Here is a 19,038-nt window from a genome sequence, read left to right as displayed (position 1 = left end):
TTTATTCCGGTTAATTAATAAAATATTAATTATTATTAGCAAAATTAATAAATTATTCACTTGGTGCGGCCGAAAGATGTTCAACAGCTGATTTATTCCGGCTTATGTTTAAAATAGTAACTACTATTATTAAAATAAACCACAGTTTGACTAAAGTAAAACAAAAGAGTAGCAATGGCCTATTTATTTCGGTTAATTAATAAAATATCAATTATTATTATTAAAATAAGTCATAGGTCGACTAAGAAGAAACAAGATAGTATCGATGGCTCGTTTGTTTCGGTTGATTAATGGAATATTAATTATTATCGGTTAAATTAATAAATTATCAACTCGGACGGGTTAAAAGATGTTCAACAGCTGATTTATTCTTGCTAATGCATGAAATAGTAATTCTTATTATTGAAATAAGTCACAGGTTGCATCACGGAAAACGAGCGACTGTCGATGGCCTATTTATTCTGTTTAATTAATAAAATGTTAATTATTATTAGTGAAATCAATAAATTATCTACTTGGTTGGGTCAAATGATTGTAAACAGCTAATATATTCCGGCTTATGTTAAAATAGTAATTAAATTATCGATATAGATCATTTTTTTTCTCAAGGGAAACAAGAAAGTATCGATGGCCTATTTATTCCGGTTAATTAATAAAATATTAATTATTATTTTTAAAATAATTCAAAAATCGACTTAGAAGAATCGAAAGATTATCGATGGCTCATTTCTTTCGGTTAATTTATGAAATATTAATTATTATCAGTAAAATAAATGAATTATCAACTCGGCCGGGTCAAAAGATGTTTAACAGCTGATTTATTTCGGCTTATGAATAAAATAGTATTTATTATTATCGAAATGAGTCACAGGTTAACTTAAGACACAAAAGAATATCGATAGCCAATTCATTGCGGTTAATTAATGAAATATTAATTATTATTAGTCAAATTTATAAATTATCTTCTAGGGCGTGTTAAAAAATGTTTAACTGCTAAATAATACCGGCTTATGTATAGAATAGTAATAATTTTTATCAAAATATTTCACAGGTTGACTCAAGGAAAACGAGAGTGTATCGATTGCCCATTTATTCCATATAATTGATAAAATATTAATTATTATTATAAGAATAATTTATACCTCGACTTAAGAGAATCGTGAGACTATCGATGGTTCATTTATTTCGGTTAATTGATTAAGAATTAATAACTATTTGTGAAATTAATGAATTTTCTACTCGATTAGGTCAAAAGATGTTAGACAGATGATTTATTCTGGCTTATGGATGGAATAATAATCATTTTTATCAAAATAAGTCACAAATTGACTCAAAAGAAGCGAAGGAGTATCGATGTTTCATTTATTTCGGTTAATTATGAAATATTAATTATTATAAGTATAGTTGTTAAATTGTCAACTCGGATGTTTTAAAAGACGTTTTACAGCTGATTTATTCCGGCTTATGTATAGGAATAGTAATTATTATTTTCAAAATAAGTCGCAGGTTGACTCAAGGCAATCAAGAATGTTTCGATAGCACATTTATTTCAATTAATTGATAAAATATTAATCATTATTATGAGAATAAGTCATAGGTTGACTCAGGAGAAACGTTAAACTATCGATGGCTCATTTGTTTCGGTTAATTGATAAAGTATTAATGACTAGGTATAAAATTAATAAATAATTAACTCAAATAAGTCAAAAGATATTTCACAGCTGCTTTATTCCGGCTAATTGATAAAATAGAAATTATTATTATCATAATAGGTCACGGGTTGACTTGAGGGAGATTAAAGAGTATCCATGGTCAATTTATTCTAATTAATTGATAAAATATTAATCATTATCAGTAAAATAAGTGAATTATCAACTAGGTTGGGTTAAAAGATGTTCAACAGCTAATTTATACTGGCTAATGAATAGAAAAGTATTCATTATTATCGAAATAAGTCACAGGTTGAATTAGAAAAAAACGAAAGAGTATCGATGGCCAATTCATTTCAGTTAATTAATAAAATATTAATTTTTATTAGTCAAATTGATAAATTGTCAATTGAGACGTATGAAAAAATATTTAACAGCTGATTTATTCCGGCTTATGTGTAGAATAGTAATTATTATTATCAAAACAAGTCACAGGTTGACTCAAGCAAATCGAGAGTGAAAAGAAAGAGTATCGATGTGCGCATTCATATCAAAAAATCAATGAAATATTAATTATCATTAGTAAAATTAATAACTTGTCAACTCAAACGTGTTGAAAGATGTTTAACAACTGATTAATACCGGCTTATGTATAAAATAGTAATTATTTTTATCAAAATAATTCACAGGTTGCCTCAAGGGAAACGAAAGTGTATCGATTGCTCATTGATTTCGTTTGATTAATAAAATATCAATTACGATCATAAGAATAAGTCATAGGTCAACGCAGGAAAGAGGAGATACTATCGACGGCTCATCTGTTTCGGTTAATTGATGGAGAATTAATAACTATTAATTAAATCAATGGATTATCAACTCAAAGATGTCAAAAGATGTTCGACAGCTGCTTTATTTCGTCTTATCGATAAAATAGAAATTATTATTATTAAAATAGGTCACAGGTTGACTCAAGGTAAATAAAAGAGTATCCATGGTCCATTTATTTCGGTTAATTGATAAAATATTAGTTATTATTAGTAAAATAAGTAAATTATTAAGAAGGTTGTGTTGAAAGATGTTCAACAGTTGATTTATTCCTGCTGATGGTTAAAATAGTGACTAATATAAACAAAATAAATCACTGTTGGACTTACGTAAAATAAAATAGTATCGATGGCCCATTCATTTCAGTTAATTGATAAAATATTAATTATTATCAGTAAATTTAATAAATTGTCAACTCGAACGTGTTGAAAGACGATTAACAGCTGATTTATTCCGGCTTATGTATAGAAATAGTAAGTATTATATCCAAAATAAGTTGCAGGTTGACTCAAGGCAATCAAGAGTTTATCAATAGCAGATTTATTTCGTTTAATTAATAAAATATTAAACATTATTATAAAAATATGTCATAGGTCGACTCAGGAGAAACGTAAAACTATCGATAACTCATTTATTTCAGTTAATTGATGAAGTATTTATGACTATTAATGAAATTAATAAATAATTAACTCGAATAAGTCAACAGATATTTGACAGCTGCTTCATTCCGGCTAATTGATAAAATAGGAATTATTATTGTCTTGATAGGTCACGGGTTGACTCAAGGGAAATAAAAGAGTATCCTTGATCTATTTATTTTGGTTAATTGTTAGAATATTAATTATTATTAGCAAAATTGATTAATTATCAACTTGCTTGGGCCGAAAGATGTTCAACAGCTGATTTATTCAGTCTTATGGTTAAAATAGTAACTATTATTATCAAAATAAACCACAGTTTGACTAAAGTAAAACAAAAAAGTAGCAATGGCCTATTAATTTCGGTTAATTAATAAAATATCAATCATCATTATAAGAATAACTCATTCCTCGACTTAAAAGAATCGTGAGACTATCGATGGCTCATTAATTTCGGTTAATTGATCAAGAATTAATAACTATTTGTAAAATTAATGAATCATCAACTCGATTACGTCAAAAGATGATAGACAGATGATTTATTCTGGCTAATGGATAGAATAGTAATCATTTTTATCAAAATAAGTCACAAGTTGACACAAAAGAAACGCGGAGTATCGATGTTCCATTTATTTCGGTTAATTATGAAATATTAATTATTATAAGTAAAATTGATAAATTGTCAACTCGGACGTGTTATAAGATGTTTAACAGCTGATTTATTCCGGCTAATGTTCAAAATAGTAATTATTATTATCAAAATAAGTCGCAGGTTGACTCAGTAAAAACGGGAGTATATCGATGGCCCATTTATTTCTTTTTATTGATAAAATATTAATTATTATTATAAGAATAAGTCATAGCTCGACTTAGGAGAATCGTGAGACTATCGATGGCTCATTTATTTCGGTTAATTGATGAAGAATTAATAACTATTAGTAAAATTCATGGATGATCACCTCGATCAGGTCAAAAGATGTTTGACAGATGATTTATTCCTTCCTATGGATAGAATAGTGATAATTTTCATTAAAATAACTCACAGATTGACTCAAGAGAAAAGAAAGAGTATCAATGGCGCATTCATAACAATAAATCTATGAAATATTAATTATTATTTGTAAAATTGATAATTTGTCAACTCAAACGTGTTAAAAGATGTTTAAAGACTGATTAATACCGGCTTATGTATAAAATAGTAATTATTTTTATCGAAATAATTCACAGGTTGCCTCAAGGGTAACGAGAGTGTATCGATAACCCATTTATTTCGTATAATTGATAAAATATTAATTATGATCATAAGAATAAGTCATAGGTCAACGCAGGAGAGAGGAGATACTATCGACGGCTCATTCATTTCGGTTAATTGATAAAAAATTAATAACTATTTATAAAATTGATGAATTATCAACTTAAATAGGTCACAAGATGTTTGACAGCTGCTTTATTCCAGCTAATCGATAAAATAGTAATTATTTTTATCAAAATAAAATTTTTATCAAAATAAGTCACAGGTTGACTCAAAAGAAACGAAGGAGTAACGATGTCTGTTTATTCAGTTTAATTGACAAAATATCAATTATTTTTGTAAGAATAACTCATAGGTCGACTCAGAAAAAACGTAAGACTATCGTTGGCTTATTCATTTCGGTTAATAGATTAAGTATAAATAACTATCAGTAAAATTAATGAATTATCAACTCGAATAGTTCATAAGATGTTTGACTGCTGCTTTATTCCGGCTTATAGATAAAATAAAAATTATTATTATCAAAATAGGTCACAGGTTGACTTAAGTTAAATAAAAGAGTATCCATGGTCCATTTATTTCGGTTAATTGATGAAATATTAGTTATTATTAGTAAAATACTCCATATACTTTTTCATTTTTACCCCGCTTTTCAGACTTCTATCTCGATGGGGGTCCGGCCGAGACCGGAAGGGGACTCCAGGCTGATCGGTACATTAAGTTTGGCAGAATAAGTTTGGCGGTATTACATACTTTTTCAGCCTGGAGAGTAATGCGGCGATGGGCCGACTTTGGGAAAACTGCACGCATTTGCCTGTGCCCCACCGGTAGCACAGGGCTTGGGGAAACCATCGAAAAACCCAAACCTGTACAGCCCGGCGTAAGTTACGAGCACCGTTGTTCACTGAAAATTAAATTTCAGCTCACACCGGGATTCGAACCCACGCCTCACCAGTCCCAAGCAAGCATGACAAGCATTATACCGCTTAGCCATGGGACTGGCTATTATTAGTAAAATAAGTGAATTATTAACTAGGTTGCGTTAAAAGATGTCCAACAGTTGATTTCTTCCTGCTAATGGGAAATAGTGATAAATATAAACAAAAATAAATCACTGTTTCACTTACGTATAAGAAAATAGTATCGATGAATATTTATTTCAGTTAATTGATAAAATATTAATTATTATCAGTAAATTTGATAAATTGTCAACTCGGACGTGTTAAAAGACGTTCAACAGCTGATTTATTCCGGCTTATGTATAGAAATAATAATTGTTATTTCCAAAAAAAGTCGCAGGTTCATTCAATGCAATCAAGAGTGTATCAATAGCACATTTGTTCCGTTTAATTAATAAAATATTAATCATTATCATAAAAATAAGTCATAGGTCGACTCAGGAGAAACGTAAAACTATCGATGGCTCATTTATTTCGGTTAATTGATAAAGTATTAATGGAAATTAATAAAATTAATAAATAATTAACTTGAATAAGTCAAAAGATGTATGACAGCTGCTTCATTATGGCTAATTGATGAAATAGAAATTATTATTATCTTAATAGATCACGGGTTTACTTGAGGGAAATAAAAGAGTATCCATGGTCCATTTATTCCGGTTAATTGATAAAATATTAATTATTATTAGCAAAATTAATAAATTATTCACTTGGTGCGGCCGAAAGATGTTCAACAGCTGATTCATTCCGGCTTATGTTTAAAATAGTAATTATTTTTATCAAAATAATTCACAGGTTGCCTCAAGGGAAACGAAAGTGTATCGATTGCTCATTGATTTCGTTTGATTAATAAAATATCAATTACGATCATAAGAATAAGTCATAGGTCAACGCAGGAAAGAGGAGATACTATCGACGGCTCATCTGTTTCGGTTAATTGATGGAGAATTAATAACTATTAATTAAATCAATGGATTATCAACTCAAAGATGTCAAAAGATATTCGACAGCTGCTTTATTTCGTCTTATCGATAAAATAGAAATTATTATTATTAAAATAGGTCACAGGTTGACTCAAGGTAAATAAAAGAGTATCCATGGTCCATTTATTTCGGTTAATTGATAAAATATTAGTTATTATTAGTAAAATAAGTGAATTATTAAGAAGGTTGTGTTGAAAGATGTTCAACAGTTGATTTATTCCTGCTGATGGTTAAAATAGTGACTAATATAAACAAAATAAATCACTGTTGGACTTACGTAAAATAAAATAGTATCGATGGCCCATTCATTTCAGTTAATTGATAAAATATTAATTATTATCAGTAAATTTAATAAATTGTCAACTCGAACGTGTTGAAAGACGATTAACAGCTGATTTATTCCGGCTTATGTATAGAAATAGTAAGTATTATATCCAAAATAAGTTGCAGGTTGACTCAAGGCAATCAAGAGTTTATCAATAGCAGATTTATTTCGTTTAATTAATAAAATATTAAACATTATTATGAAAATATGTCATAGGTCGACTCAGGAGAAACGTAAAACTATCGATAACTCATTTATTTCAGTTAATTGATGAAGTATTTATGACTATTAATGAAATTAATAAATAATTAACTCGAATAAGTCAACAGATATTTGACAGCTGCTTCATTCCGGCTAATTGATAAAATAGGAATTATTATTGTCTTGATAGGTCACGGGTTGACTCAAGGGAAATAAAAGAGTATCCTTGATCTATTTATTTTGGTTAATTGTTAGAATATTAATTATTATTAGCAGAATTGATTAATTATCAACTTGATTGGGCCGAAAGATGTTCAACAGCTGATTTATTCAGGCTTATGGTTAAAATAGTAACTATTATTATCAAAATAAACCACAGTTTGACTAAAGTAAAACAAAAAAGTAGCAATGGCCTATTAATTTCGGTTAATTAATAAAATATCAATCATCATTATAAGAATAACTCATTCCTCGACTTAAAAGAATCGTGAGACTATCGATGGCTCATTTATTTCGGTTAATTGATCAAGAATTAATAACTATTTGTAAAATTAATGAATCATCAACTCGATTACGTCAAAAGATGTTAGACAGATGATTTATTCTGGCTAATGGATAGAATAGTAATCATTTTTATCAAAATAAGTCACAAGTTGACACAAAAGAAACGACGGAGTATCGATGTTCCATTTATTTCGGTTAATTATGAAATATTAATTATTATAAGTAAAATTGATAAATTGTCAACTCGGACGTGTTATAAGATGTTTAACAGCTGATTTATTCCGGCTAATGTTCAAAATAGTAATTATTATTATCAAAATAAGTCGCAGGTTGACTCAGTAAAAACGGGAGTATATCGATGGCCCATTTATTTCTTTTTATTGATAAAATATTAATTATTATTATAAGAATAAGTCATAGCTCGACTTAGGAGAATCGTGAGACTATCGATGGCTCATTTATTTCGGTTAATTGATGAAGAATTAATAACTATTAGTAAAATTCATGGATGATCACCTCGATCAGGTCAAAAGATGTTTGACAGATGATTTATTCCTTCCTATGGATAGAATAGTGATAATTTTCATTAAAATAACTCACAGATTGACTCAAGAGAAAAGAAAGAGTATCAATGGCGCATTCATAACGATAAATCTATGAAATATTAATTATTATTTGTAAAATTGATAATTTGTCAACTCAAACGTGTTAAAAGATGTTTAAAGACTGATTAATACCGGCTTATGTATAAAATAGTAATTATTTTTATCGAAATAATTCACAGGTTGCCTCAAGGGTAACGAGAGTGTATCGATAACCCATTTATTTCGTATAATTGATAAAATATTAATTATGATCATAAGAATAAGTCATAGGTCAACGCAGGAGAGAGGAGATACTATCGACGGCTCATTCATTTCGGTTAATTGATAAAAAATTAATAACTATTTATAAAATTGATGAATTATCAACTTAAATAGGTCACAAGATGTTTGACAGCTGCTTTATACCAGCTAATCGATAAAATAGTAATTATTTTTATCAAAATAAAATTTTTATCAAAATAAGTCACAGGTTGACTCAAAAGAAACGAAGGAGTAACGATGTCTGTTTATTCAGTTTAATTGACAAAATATCAATTATTTTTGTAAGAATAACTCATAGGTCGACTCAGAAAAAACGTAAGACTATCGTTGGCTTATTCATTTCGGTTAATAGATTAAGTATAAATAACTATCAGTAAAATTAATGAATTATCAACTCGAATAGTTCATAAGATGTTTGACTGCTGCTTTATTCCGGCTTATAGATAAAATAAAAATTATTATTATCAAAATAGGTCACAGGTTGACTTAAGTTAAATAAAAGAGTATCCATGGTCCATTTATTTCGGTTAATTGATGAAATATTAGTTATTATTAGTAAAATACTCCATATACATTTTTTTTTTTTTTTTTTATTTTTACCCCGCTTTTCAGACTTCTATCTCGATGGGGGTCCGGCCGAGACCGGAAGGGGACTCCAGGCAGATCGGTACATTAAGTTTGGCAGAATAAGTTTGAGGGTATTACATACTTTTTCAGCCTGGAGAGTAATGCGGCGATGGGCCGACTTTGGGAAAACTGCACGCATTTGCCTGTGCCCCACCGGTAGCACAGGGCTTGGGGAAACCATCGAATAACCCAAACCTGTACAGCCCGGCGTGAGTTACGAGCACCGTTGTTCACTGAAAATTAAATTTCAGCTCACACCGGGATTCGAACCCACGCCTCACCAGTCCCAAGTAAGCATGACAAGCATTATACCGCTTAGCCATGGGACTGGCTATTATTAGTAAAATAAGTGAATTATTAACTAGGTTGCGTTAAAAGATGTCCAACAGTTGATTTCTTCCTGCTAATGGGAAATAGTGATTAATATTAACAAAATAAATCACTGTTTCACTTACGTATAAGAAAATAGTATCGATGAATATTTATTTCAGTTAATTGATAAAATATTAATTATTATCAGTAAATTTGATAAATTGTCAACTCGGACGTGTTAAAAGACGTTCAACAGCTGATTTATTCCGGCTTATGTATAGAAATAATAATTGTTATTTCCAAAAAAAGTCGCAGGTTCATTTAATGCAATCAAGAGTGTATCAATAGCACATTTGTTCCGTTTAATTAATAAAATATTAATCATTATCATAAAAATAAGTCATAGGTCGACTCAGGAGAAACGTAAAACTATCGATGGCTCATTTATTTCGGTTAATTGATAAAGTATTAATGGAAATTAATAAAATTAATAAATAATTAACTTGAATAAGTCAAAAGATGTATGACAGCTGCTTCATTATGGCTAATTGATGAAATAGAAATTATTATTATCTTAATAGATCACGGGTTTACTTGAGGGAAATAAAAGAGTATCCATGGTCCATTTATTCCGGTTAATTGATAAAATATTAATTATTATTAGCAAAATTAATAAATTATTCACTTGGTGCGGCCGAAAGATGTTCAACAGCTGATTCATTCCGGCTTATGTTTAAAATAGTAACTACTATTATTAAAATAAACCACAGTTTGACTAAAGTAAAACAAAAGAGTAGCAATGGCCTATTTATTTCGGTTAATTAATAAAATATCAATTATTATTATTAAAATAAGTCATAGGTCGACTAAGAAGAAACAAGAGAGTATCGATGGCTCGTTTGTTTCGGTTGATTAATGGAATATTAATTATTATCGGTTAAATTAATAAATTATCAACTCGGACGGGTTAAAAGATGTTCAACAGCTGATTTATTCCTGCTAATGCATGAAATAGTAATTCTTATTATTGAAATAAGTCACAGGTTGCATCACGGAAAACGAGCGACTGTCGATGGCCTATTTATTCTGTTTAATTAATAAAATGTTAATTATTATTAGTGAAATCAATATATTATCTACTTGGTTGGGTCAAATGATTGTAAACAGCTAATATATTCCGGCTTATGTTAAAATAGTAATTAAACTATCGATATAGATCATTTTTTTTCTCAAGGGAAACAAGAAAGTATCGGTGGCCTATTTATTCCGGTTAATTAATAAAATATTAATTATTATTTTTAAAATAATTCAAAAATCGACTTAGAAGAATCGAAAGATTATCGATGGCTCATTTCTTTCGGTTAATTTATGAAATATTAATTATTATCAGTAAAATAAATGAATTATCAACTCGGCCGGGTCAAAAGATGTTTAACAGCTGATTTATTTCGGCTTATGAATAAAATAGTATTTATTATTATCGAAATGAGTCACAGGTTAACTTAAGACACAAAAGAATATCGATAGCCAATTCATTGCGGTTAATTAATGAAATATTAATTATTATTAGTCAAATTTATAAATTATCTTCTAGGGCGTGTTAAAAAATGTTTAACTGCTAAATAATACCGGCTTATGTATAGAATAGTAATAATTTTTATCAAAATATTTCACAGGTTGACTCAAGGAAAACGAGAGTGTATCGATTGCCCATTTATTCCATATAATTGATAAAATATTAATTATTATTATAAGAATAATTTATACCTCGACTTAAGAGAATCGTGAGACTATCGATGGTTCATTTATTTCGGTTAATTGATTAAGAATTAATAACTATTTGTGAAATTAATGAATTTTCTACTCGATTAGGTCAAAAGATGTTAGACAGATGATTTATTCTGGCTTATGGATGGAATAATAATCATTTTTATCAAAATAAGTCACAAGTTGACTCAAAAGAAGCGAAGGAGTATCGATGTTTCATTTATTTCGGTTAATTATGAAATATTAATTATTATAAGTATAGTTGTTAAATTGTCAACTCGGATGTTTTAAAAGACGTTTTACAGCTGATTTATTCCGGCTTATGTATAGGAATAGTAATTATTATTTTTAAAATAAGTCGCAGGTTGACTCAAGGCAATCAAGAATGTTTCGATAGCACATTTATTTCAATTAATTGATAAAATATTAATCATTATTATGAGAATAAGTCATAGGTTGACTCAGGAGAAACGTTAAACTATCGATGGCTCATTTGTTTCGGTTAATTGATAAAGTATTAATGACTAGGTATAAAATTAATAAATAATTAACTCAAATAAGTCAAAAGATATTTCACAGCTGCATTATTCCGGCTAATTGATAAAATAAAAATTATTATTATCATAATAGGTCACGGGTTGACTTGAGGGAGATTAAAGAGTATCCATGGTCAATTTATTCTAATTAATTGATAAAATATTAATCATTATCAGTAAAATAAGTGAATTATCAACTAGGTTGGGTTAAAAGATGTTCAACAGCTAATTTATACTGGCTAATGAATAGAAAAGTATTCATTATTATCGAAATAAGTCACAGGTTGAATTAGAAAAAAACGAAAGAGTATCGATGGCCAATTCATTTCAGTTAATTAATAAAATATTAATTTTTATTAGTCAAATTGATAAATTGTCAACTGAGACGTATGAAAAAATATTTAACAGCTGATTTATTCCGGCTTATGTATAGAATAGTAATTATTATTATCAAAACAAGTCACAGGTTGACTCAAGCAAATCGAGAGTGAAAAGAAAGAGTATCGATGTGCGCATTCATATCAAAAAATCAATGAAATATTAATTATCATTAGTAAAATTAATAACTTGTCAACTCAAACGTGTTGAAAGATGTTTAACAACTGATTAATACCGGCTTATGTATAAAATAGTAATTATTTTTATCAAAATAATTCACAGGTTGCCTCAAGGGAAACGAAAGTGTATCGATTGCTCATTGATTTCGTTTGATTAATAAAATATCAATTACGATCATAAGAATAAGTCATAGGTCAACGCAGGAAAGAGGACATACTATCGACGGCTCATCTGTTTCGGTTAATTGATGGAGAATTAATAACTATTAATTAAATCAATGGATTATCAACTCAAAGATGTCAAAAGATGTTCGACAGCTGCTTTATTTCGTCTTATCGATAAAATAGAAATTATTATTATTAAAATAGGTCACAGGTTGACTCAAGGTAAATAAAAGAGTATCCATGGTCCATTTATTTCGGTTAATTGATGAAATATTAGTTATTATTAGTAAAATAAGTGAATTATTAAGAAGGTTGTGTTGAAAGATGTTCAACAGTTGATTTATTCCTGCTGATGGTTAAAATAGTGACTAATATAAACAAAATAAATCACTGTTGGACTTACGTAAAATAAAATAGTATCGATGGCCCATTCATTTCAGTTAATTGATAAAATATTAATTATTATCAGTAAATTTAATAAATTGTCAACTCGAACGTGTTGAAAGACGATTAACAGCTGATTTATTCCGGCTTATGTATAGAAATAGTAAGTATTATATCCAAAATAAGTTGCAGGTTGACTCAAGGCAATCAAGAGTTTATCAATAGCAGATTTATTTCGTTTAATTAATAAAATATTAAACATTATTATGAAAATATGTCATAGGTCGACTCAGGAGAAACGTAAAACTATCGATAACTCATTTATTTCAGTTAATTGATGAAGTATTTATGACTATTAATGAAATTAATAAATAATTAACTCGAATAAGTCAACAGATATTTGACAGCTGCTTCATTCCGGCTAATTGATAAAATAGGAATTATTATTGTCTTGATAGGTCACGGGTTGACTCAAGGGAAATAAAAGAGTATCCTTGATCTATTTATTTTGGTTAATTGTTAGAATATTAATTATTATTAGCAAAATTGATTAATTATCAACTTGCTTGGGCCGAAAGATGTTCAACAGCTGATTTATTCAGGCTTATGGTTAAAATAGTAACTATTATTATCAAAATAAACCACAGTTTGACTAAAGTAAAACAAAAAAGTAGCAATGGCCTATTAATTTCGGTTAATTAATAAAATATCAATCATCATTATAAGAATAACTCATTCCTCGACTTAAAAGAATCGTGAGACTATCGATGGCTCATTTATTTCGGTTAATTGATCAAGAATTAATAACTATTTGTAAAATTAATGAATCATCAACTCGATTACGTCAAAAGATGTTAGACAGATGATTTATTCTGGCTAATGGATAGAATAGTAATCATTTTTATCAAAATAAGTCACAAGTTGACACAAAAGAAACGACGGAGTATCGATGTTCCATTTATTTCGGTTAATTATGAAATATTAATTATTATAAGTAAAATTGATAAATTGTCAACTCGGACGTGTTATAAGATGTTTAACAGCTGATTTATTCCGGCTAATGTTCAAAATAGTAATTATTATTATCAAAATAAGTCGCAGGTTGACTCAGTAAAAACGGGAGTATATCGATGGCCCATTTATTTCTTTTTATTGATAAAATATTAATTATTATTATAAGAATAAGTCATAGCTCGACTTAGGAGAATCGTGAGACTATCGATGGCTCATTTATTTCGGTTAATTGATGAAGAATTAATAACTATTAGTAAAATTCATGGATGATCACCTCGATCAGGTCAAAAGATGTTTGACAGATGATTTATTCCTTCCTATGGATAGAATAGTGATAATTTTCATTAAAATAACTCACAGATTGACTCAAGAGAAAAGAAAGAGTATCAATGGCGCATTCATAACGATAAATCTATGAAATATTAATTATTATTTGTAAAATTGATAATTTGTCAACTCAAACGTGTTAAAAGATGTTTAAAGACTGATTAATACCGGCTTATGTATAAAATAGTAATCATTTTTATCGAAATAATTCACAGGTTGCCTCAAGGGTAACGAGAGTGTATCGATAACCCATTTATTTCGTATAATTGATAACATATTAATTATGATCATAAGAATAAGTCATAGGTCAACGCAGGAGAGAGGAGATACTATCGACGGCTCATTCATTTCGGTTAATTGATAAAAAATTAATAACTATTTATAAAATTGATGAATTATCAACTTAAATAGGTCACAAGATGTTTGACAGCTGCTTTATTCCAGCTAATCGATAAAATAGTAATTATTTTTTTTTTCAAAATAAAATTTTTATCAAAATAAGTCACAGGTTGACTCAAAAGAAACGAAGGAGTAACGATGTCTGTTTATTCAGTTTAATTGACAAAATATCAATTATTTTTGTAAGAATAACTCATAGGTCGACTCAGAAAAAACGTAAGACTATCGTTGGCTTATTCATTTCGGTTAATAGATTAAGTATAAATAACTATCAGTAAAATTAATGAATTATCAACTCGAATAGTTCATAAGATGTTTGACTGCTGCTTTATTCCGGCTTATAGATAAAATAAAAATTATTATTATCAAAATAGGTCACAGGTTGACTTAAGTTAAATAAAAGAGTATCCATGGTCCATTTATTTCGGTTAATTGATGAAATATTAGTTATTATTAGTAAAATACTCCATATACTTTTTTTTCATTTTTACCCCGCTTTTCAGACTTCTATCTCGATGGGGGTCCGGCCGAGACCGGAAGGGGACTCCAGGCTGATCGGTACATTAAGTTTGGCAGAATAAGTTTGGCGGTATTACATACTTTTTTAGCCTGGAGAGTAATGCGGCGATGGGCCGACTTTGGGAAAACTGCACGCATTTGCCTGTGCCCCACCGGTAGCACAGGGCTTGGGGAAACCATCGAAAAACCCAAACCTGTACAGCCCGGCGTGAGTTACGAGCACCGTTGTTCACTGAAAATTAAATTTCAGCTCACACCGGGATTCGAACCCACGCCTCACCAGTCCCAAGCAAGCATGACAAGCATTATACCGCTTAGCCATGGGACTGGCTATTATTAGTAAAATAAGTGAATTATTAACTAGGTTGCGTTAAAAGATGTCCAACAGTTGATTTCTTCCTGCTAATGGGAAATAGTGATTAATATTAACAAAATAAATCACTGTTTCACTTACGTATAAGAAAATAGTATCGATGAATATTTATTTCAGTTAATTGATAAAATATTAATTATTATCAGTAAATTTGATAAATTGTCAACTCGGACGTGTTAAAAGACGTTCAACAGCTGATTTATTCCGGCTTATGTATAGAAATAATAATTGTTATTTCCAAAAAAAGTCGCAGGTTCATTTAATGCAATCAAGAGTGTATCAATAGCACATTTGTTCCGTTTAATTAATAAAATATTAATCATTATCATAAAAATAAGTCATAGGTCGACTCAGGAGAAACGTAAAACTATCGATGGCTCATTTATTTCGGTTAATTGATAAAGTATTAATGGAAATTAATAAAATTAATAAATAATTAACTCGAATAAGTCAAAAGATGTATGACAGCTGCTTCATTATGGCTAATTGATGAAATAGAAATTATTATTATCTTAATAGATCACGGGTTTACTTGAGGGAAATAAAAGAGTATCCATGGTCCATTTATTCCGGTTAATTGATAAAATATTAATTATTATTAGCAAAATTAATAAATTATTCACTTGGTGCGGCCGAAAGATATTCAACAGCTGATTCATTCCGGCTTATGTTTAAAATAGTAACTACTATTATTAAAATAAACCACAGTTTGACTGAAGTAAAACAAAAGAGTAGCAATGGCCTATTTATTTCGGTTAATTAATAAAATATCAATTATTATTATTAAAATAAGTCATAGGTCGACTAAGAAGAAACAAGAGAGTATCGATGGCTCGTTTGTTTCGGTTGATTAATGGAATATTAATTATTATCGGTTAAATTAATAAATTATCAACTCGGACGGGTTAAAAGATGTTCAACAGCTGATTTATTCTTGCTAATGCATGAAATAGTAATTCTTATTATTGAAATAAGTCACAGGTTGCATCACGGAAAACGAGCGACTGTCGATGGCCTATTTATTCTGTTTAATTAATTAAATGTTAATTATTATTAGTGAAATCAATAAATTATCTACTTGGTTGGGTCAAATGATTGTAAACAGCTAATATATTCCGGCTTATCTTAAAATAGTAATTAAACTATCGATATAGATCATTTTTTTTCTCAAGGGAAACAAGAAAGTATCGGTGGCCTATTTATTCCGGTTAATTAATAAAATATTAATTATTATTTTTAAAATAATTCAAAAATCGACTTAGAAGAATCGAAAGATTATCGATGGCTCATTTCTTTCGGTTAATTTATGAAATATTAATTATTATCAGTAAAATAAATGAATTATCAACTCGGCTGGGTCAAAAGATGTTTAACAGCTGATTTATTTCGGCTTATGAATAAAATAGTATTTATTATTATCGAAATGAGTCACAGGTTAACTTAAGACACAAAAGAATATCGATAGCCAATTCATTGCGGTTAATTAATGAAATATTAATTATTATTAGTCAAATTTATAAATTATCTTCGAGGGCGTGTTAAAAAATGTTTAACTGCTAAATAATACCGGCTTATGTATAGAATAGTAATAATTTTTATCAAAATATTTCACAGGTTGACTCAAGGAAAACGAGAGTGTATCGATTGCCCATTTATTCCATATAATTGATAAAATATTAATTATTATTATAAGAATAATTTATACCTCGACTTAAGAGAATCGTGAGACTATCGATGGTTCATTTATTTCGGTTAATTGATTAAGAATTAATAACTATTTGTGAAATTAATGAATTTTCTACTCGATTAGGTCAAAAGATGTTAGACAGATGATTTATTCTGGCTTATGGATGGAATAATAATCATTTTTATCAAAATAAGTCACAAGTTGACTCAAAAGAAGCGAAGGAGTATCGATGTTTCATTTATTTCGGTTAATTATGAAATATTAATTATTATAAGTATAGTTGTTAAATTGTCAACTCGGATGTTTTAAAAGACGTTTTACAGCTGATTTATTCCGGCTTATGTATAGGAATAGTAATTATTATTTTCAAAATAAGTCGCAGGTTGACTCAAGGCAATCAAGAATGTTTCGATAGCACATTTATTTCAATTAATTGATAAAATATTAATCATTATTATGAGAATAAGTCATAGGTTGACTCAGGAGAAACGTTAAACTATCGATGTCTCATTTGTTTCGGTTAATTGATAAAGTATTAATGACTAGGTATAAAATTAATAAATAATTAACTCAAATAAGTCAAAAGATATTTCACAGCTGCTTTATTCCGGCTAATTGATAAAATAGAAATTATTATTATCATAATAGGTCACGGGTTGACTTGAGGGAGATTAAAGAGTATCCATGGTCAATTTATTCTAATTAATTGATAAAATATTAATCATTATCAGTAAAATAAGTGAATTATCAACTAGGTTGGGTTAAAAGATGTTCAACAGCTAATTTATACTGGCTAATGAATAGAAAAGTATTCATTATTATCGAAATAAGTCACAGGTTGAATTAGAAAAAAACGAAAAGAGTATCGATGACCAATTTATTTCAGTTAATTATTATAATATTAATTTTTATTAGTCAAATACAATAATTGTCAAGTGAGACGTATGAAAAATATTTAACAGCTGATTTATTCCGGCTTATGTATAGAATAGTAATTATTATTATCAAAACAAGTCACAGGTTGACTCAAGCAAATCGAGAGTGAAAAGAAAGAGTATCGATGTGCGCATTCATATCAAAAATCAATGAAATATTAATTATCATTAGTAAAATTAATAACTTGTCAACTCAAACGTGTTGAAAGATGTTTAACAACTGATTAATACCGGCTTATGTATAAAATAGTAATTATTTTTATCAAAATAATTCACAGGTTGCCTCAAGGGAAACGAAAGTGTATCGATTGCTCATTGATTTCGTTTGATTAATAAAATATCAATTACGATCATAAGAATAAGTCATAGGTCAACGCAGGAAAGAGGAGATACTATCGACGGCTCATCTGTTTCGGTTAATTGATGGAGAATTAATAACTATTAATTAAATCAATGGATTATCAACTCAAAGATGTCAAAAGATGTTCGACAGCTGCTTTATTTCGTCTTATCGATAAAATAGAAATTATTATTATTAAAATAGGTCACAGGTTGACTCAAGGTAAATAAAAAGAGTATCCATGGTCCATTTATTTCGGTTAATTGATAAAATATTAGTTATTATTAGTAAAATAAGTGAATTATTAAGAAGGTTGTGTTGAAAGATGTTCAACAGTTGATTTATTCCTGCTGATGGTTAAAATAGTGACTAATATAAACAAAATAAATCACTGTTGGACTTACGTAAAATAAAATAGTATCGATGGCCCATTCATTTCAGTTAATTGATAAAATATTAATTATTATCAGTAAATTTAATAAATTGTCAACTCGAACGTGTTGAAAGACGATTAACAGCTGATTTATTCCGGCTTATGTATAGAAATAGTAAGTATTATATCCAAAATAAGTTGCAGGTTGACTCAAGGCAATCAAGAGTTTATCAATAGCAGATTTATTTCGTTTAATTAATAAAATATTAAACATTATTATGAAAATATGTCATAGGTCGACTCAGGAGAAACGTAAAACTATCGATAACTCATTTATTTCAGTTAATTGATGAAGTATTTATGACTATTAATGAAATTAATAAATAATTAACTCGAATAAGTCAACAGATATTTGACAGCTGCTTCATTCCGGCTAATTGATAAAATAGGAATTATTATTGTCTTGATAGGTCACGGGTTGACTCAAGGGAAATAAAAGAGTATCCTTGATCTATTTATTT

The sequence above is a fragment of the Cotesia glomerata genome, linkage group LG5 (assembly GCF_020080835.1).
Source record: "Cotesia glomerata isolate CgM1 linkage group LG5, MPM_Cglom_v2.3, whole genome shotgun sequence".
NCBI classification, from domain to species: Eukaryota; Metazoa; Arthropoda; class Insecta; order Hymenoptera; family Braconidae; genus Cotesia; species Cotesia glomerata.
Note: the sequence above shows the minus strand (reverse complement) of the source record.